Here is a 5,686-nt window from a genome sequence, read left to right as displayed (position 1 = left end):
CCGGGAAATGCCAGAGGGGCCACAGAATCACAGATTTCCCCATCATGGGTGCCAGAAGAGCCTTGAAACCACCAGGTCTGTGCCTGTATTAACAGGTGGAGAATATGTACAACTATTTTATATCAATAACATTTAAAAAATAGGTGAAGAATCTGAGGTCCAGAAACGAGACAGGACTGTTAGGGTCACACAGCTTGGCTCTCATGCCCTTGGGATCTCCCTGGTCAATGCTCTGGTCAGTTTAATAGTTCTCGGGGGTGTACAGAGCCATCAGGACAGACCTGAGCAGGATGGCCACAGAGGAGGCAGGCAGAGGGAGGGCCAGTAAGGGGTTCATGATAGTCCTGACTTCATCAGGAATGAGCGCAGCGGAAGGCATCATGATCCCAGGGAGCCAGGCTGCACTTGTGGTAGGGAGGTGGAGATGAGGGGTGAAGCAGAGCAAGCCTGTGGCCCTGCACAGCTCAGCCGGTGTGTGTGACCCTATGTATGATGACGTCACAATCATGGCACACCATGGCTGCACGTGTGCCTGCTGCGGGGCACGCTGTGACTACACCATGTATCTACCTGTCACAAGGTGCTGCTGTCCCTATGACCAGAGCAGTTGGCCATGTGGCCATGTGTGAAAGGGTGTTCGTGACTCTGGGCACCTGTGGGCCTGGGATTATGCATGTATTTGAGAGATATTCATGGTGTGCACCTAGAAATGTGACCAGCAGACCATGCTGCCAGACACTAGGCCCTAAGAACTTCCAAACTTGAAATATCACTTCAGAGTGGCCGGCAGTTTTCTGTCTGCTAAGACACAAGCAGGCTGTGGAAAACTATTTTCTAAATGTGGTTACACAAATATAGAGTGAGAGCCCTTCTGCTGTACAGCTACGGTCATCTTCTGAGGTGGTGGTCAAGGAAGAGAGAGGGAGAGGGACCAGGAGGGGAACGAGGGTCTGACTGCAGCCTCCACTCCGGCTCAGCTTCAAGGGGCTTCAGTTGACTCCTGACCACACCATCCACAGACCAGCCTGAGATCAGAGGTGGCCTATTCCAGGGTGAGTTTAGAGACAGCCATTGGGGAGGATGGCATAGACACTGAGGAGGGCCCATGGGAGCTTGTATATGCACGAGTGGCAGTGGAGTGGCAGAGTGTTGGGACATGGGCACTTACAGATCTCCCCAAGGAAGGCTCCTGAAGACGCTCAACTGGGTGCCTAGCAAATGGCCTCACTCCATTTCCCCTGGCCCTCTCCAGGCCATCTGCTGACCAGCCATCTGACCCTAGCTTTCCACACTCACCTCTTTGCTGACACAACCTGCCCACAAATGGCCCCATCTCTGGGCCCACAAAAGGCCCTATCTCTGGGGCCTAAGGGCTCACCCACACACACTCACTTGCACATAGTTCACAGATAATCCTCGTTTATTTACCCACTCCATTCATTCATGCATTTATTTGTATGTTCATTCATTCATTCAATAAATGCTCACTGGGTACCTCTTGTGAGCCACCAGCCCTGCTGAATTTCTCCAACTCCCCAGGTCAGAGAAATGAAGGCACAGTCCCAACAGACCCTGGTGTGAGTAGCTCAGCAAAGAGGAACCTGGAGCCTGAGTGGGCTGATGGCTGTTAGCTGGGGGGAAGCACTGAGGGGTGTCACAACCAGGCCACTGCGTCAAGCTGGATGGGCTCTGGAGGTTGGGTAAACACTGTGGCCGCCTTCCCCCAACCCCAGGCTGGGTCTGGCACCTAATGAGCCGGGGTTGAGTCCCAAGGCTTCAGAGCTGTCCTCTAATCCCAAAGCCTACAGAATAAGACCCATCCCTTGGCTGGTTCTCAGGGCCCCCTCTATTGGGCCCAGATTGCCTTAGCTGCCCCATGCCCCCTTTTCACGAGCTACACCAGATAATGTGAGTTCCCTGAGGGCTTGGAGGACTATGGCCTTCCAGTTCCTCTGCACTGCCCCCTCCCAAGGGGGCCTGGAGCCCAGCTTTCAAGGCTTCCCAAGTCCCTCCAACTTCTCTGCCATGCCTCCTTGCTCACGTTTCAGTCACGATAATAATAATCATAATTAGATCTATCTAGCACTTCCTTGGCACTGGGCATGGATGGGTGATATTTCCAACCCTCCCATATTCCAAAGCATAGTGGCCAGAGCTGGAGGTGACCAAGAGTGTGGCACTAGATCCCCCGGCCTGGGGCGCTGGTCAGCTCCTGGCCTGCTCCACCCCAAATCATCGCCAGCTTGGCTCCTTCTCCTTCAGGACTCACCCTGAACATCCTTTCCTCAGAGAGGCCTCTCTAAGCTTCCAAACAGAGCAGCCACTGTCCTTGTCACTCTGAGCACCACGTGAGCTCTCACCCTCACAAGATTATGTGTCTGGATGCTGTGTCCTTCTGGACATCTGTCTCCCCCACCAGAGTGTCCACTCCGCGAGAATAGGGACTACATCTACCTTGTTCACAGCTGCCATCCTGGAACCTAGTTCAACACTAGGCAAACAGTAGGTGCACAGTAAGTATTTGCTGAATAAAAAAAGCCTACTGATCCATTTCATGGAAGCTGCCTCACTCCATCCAGGATCTGAGGCCACTCACAAGAACACACACAATTCAAGAGGAGAGAAAAAAAACATAAAGTTGGAATAAAAGATTCTGACCTGGCTGGGCGCGGTGGCTCACGCCTGTAATCCCAGCACTTTGGGAGGCCGAGATAGGAGAATCACGAGGTCAGGAGATCAAGACCATCTTGGCTAACATGGTGAAACCCCGTCTCTACTAAAAATACAAAAAAAAAAAAAAAAAATTAGCTGGGCGTGGTGGCGGGTGCCTGTAGTCCTAGCTACTCGGGAGGCTGAGACAGGAAAATGGTGTGAGCCCAGGAGGTGGAGCTTGCAGTGAGCCGAGATCGTGCCACTTCACTCCAGCCTGGGTGACAGAACGATACTCCGTCTCATAAAAAAAAAAAAAAAAAAGATTCTAACATTTGACCTAGTGGTTTTCTTTCTTTCTTTTTCTTTTCTTTTCTTTTTTTTTTTTCTTGAGGCGGAGTCTCGTTCTGTCCCCTAGGCTGGAGTGCAATGGCCGGATCTCGGCTCACTGCAAGCTCCGCCTCCCAGGTTCACGCCATTCTCCTGCCTCAGCCTCCCGAGTAGCTGGGACTACAGGCGCCCACCACCACGCCCAGCTAATTTTTTGTATTTTTTAGTAGAGACGGGGTTTCACTGTGTTAGCCAGGACGGTCTTGATCTCCTGACCTTGTGATCCACCCGTCTCGGCCTCCCAAAGTGCTGGGATTACAGGCTTGAGCCACCGCGCCCGGCCTTTTTTTTTTTTGAGACAGAGGAGTTTCACTTTGTCGCCCAGGCTGGAGTGCAATGGCGTGATCTCGGCTCACTGCAACTTCCATCACCCGGGTTCAAGCAATTCTCCTGCCTCAGCCTCCCGAGTAGCTGGGATTACAGGCACCTACCATCACACCCAGCTAATTTTTGTATTTTTAGTAGAGTCAGAGTTTCACCATGTTGGCTAGGCAGTGTTTTGTTTCTAAATACCCCACAGAAGTCCTCACCCCACATGAAGAAATATGTTCAAGGACACTGATAGAAGTAACCCACTGGAAACTAGCAAATGAACAGTAAGGGGCTAGACAAGTGAATCATGGTGCATCAGCAGGGTGGAATACTATGCAGCTGTCAAAAAGGATGCAGCCCTTTTCAAGGTGTAGTATTAAATACAAAAAGCAAAGAGCAAACAAAAAAAACTTTTTTATATGTTCAGGTGATCAACTGATAAATATTGAATGAATAAGTAGAATATTTCTGAAAGGACCTATGAGAACTCAGGAGTAGTGGTTGTGTATGGAAAGAGACCTGGATAAGGGAAATCTCTTTGTTTACTCTGTCACACTATTTACATTATCATATGCAGATATCTATTCAAATAAATAAGCTTTTGTTATTTAAAAAAATGAAAATTCAAAGTGCTCATATAAAAGTCTGTATGTGATTAGGCCAGGCCTAGTGGCTCACACCTGTAATTCCAGCACTTTGGGAGGCCAAGGTGGGAGGATCACCTGAGGCCAGGGCCCAGCAACATAATAAGACCCCATCTCTACAAAAAAATTAAAAATTAGCCAGGCATGGTGGTGCACATCTGAGTTCCAGTCACTCAGGAGGCTGAGTCTAGAGGATCACTTGAGTTCAGGAGGTTGAGGCTGCAGTGAGCCATGATTGTATTACTGCACTCCAGCCTGGGGGAGAGAGTGAGACCATGTCTCTTTTTTTCTTTTTTTGAGATGGAGTCTCGCTTTGTCGCCCAGGCTGGAGTGCAGTGGCGCTATCTCGGCTCACTGCAAGGTCCGCCTCCCGGGTTCACGCCATTCTCCTGCCTCAGCCTCCTGAGTAGCTGGGACTACAGGCGCGCAGCACCATGCCCAGCTAATTTTTTGTATTTTTAGTAGAGACGGGGTTTCACTGTGTTAGCCAGGATGGTCTCGATCTCCTGACCTCGTGATCCGTCCGCCTCGGCCTCCCAAAGTGCTGGGATTACAGGCGTGAGCCACCGCGCCCGGCAAGAGACTATGTTTCTTAAAAAAAAAAAAAAATCTGGATATGAGTCTCTTCTAGAAATACAAGAAGCAGCTCTGGACACACCAGGAGCCAGAGCTGAAATGTGTCTGTCCTTCAGCCCAGGGGTCCAGGGTACCCACTGTCCTCACCTGTCTGGACCCTACGGGCTTCTGCACTGCTGACCCCAGGTCTATGCTGCAAAAGCTAAGGCTTATTAGGTCTACAGAGTGAGGAGCAGGGCTGAGCAGTCTTCCCTAAGGTCAGGGGTTGTTACTTAGCTCTCCTTTGCTGATTTCACTCTCAACTCCAAAGGCCCCATCAAGGCCATGGCAATTCTAAGGCAGGTGAACGTTGGTGTTGGCATCACAAGCCTGCTAGTCTTGCATAAGAATCCGTTAACTCAGTGTCAGTGGGGACTCAACGGCCTCTAGTCTCACTTCCCATACCAGGGCCTGAGGGTTTTGATTAAATTCAAAGGCAAGTCCTGGAGAGAGGGTGCCACCAGTAGCCCCTTGGGTAGCTTGGTCCCAGGGTCTTGACAAGGAAGTGGATGACAAGGTGAAGACCCAGTGATTGCGGTGCAGCTGCAGGTAGGCAGGCCCAGCTTACATCCTGACTCCTGCACTGAAACTTTGGACAAGTCACCTTCCCAAGGCTCAGTTCCCTCATCTGTAGCCCAGAGCTAATATTACCTGCATGCTGTTTCCAGGAACAGGTGCCTCCACCAATCACAGCAGCAGTGTCTCATCGACCTTGTGAGTGGAAACCCTTGAGAGGGTTCTCCAGATAAACAGAAGCAATAGGAGAGAGAGAGAGAGAGAGAGAGAGAGATGGATTTTAAGGAATTGGTTCACATGACCGTGGAGGCTGATAAACTGGAACTCGGTAGGGAAGGCTGGCTGGCTTGAAGCTCAGACAATATCTCTACATTACATCTTGCGGCAGAACTTCTCTTTTTCCAGGAAACCTTGGTTTTTGCTCTGAAGGCCTTCGGTTGATTGATTGAGGCCCATATTACTGGTGATAATCTCCTTTACTTAAAGTCAACAGTTTTAGATATTAATTACATGTACAAAATACTTTCTCAGTAATATCTAGACTAGGTTTTTTGTTTTGT

The sequence above is a fragment of the Theropithecus gelada genome, chromosome 2 (assembly GCF_003255815.1).
Source record: "Theropithecus gelada isolate Dixy chromosome 2, Tgel_1.0, whole genome shotgun sequence".
Taxonomy (NCBI): Eukaryota; Metazoa; Chordata; class Mammalia; order Primates; family Cercopithecidae; genus Theropithecus; species Theropithecus gelada.
The sequence above is the reverse complement of the archived record's forward strand: the minus strand, read 5'-3'. Positions refer to the sequence as shown.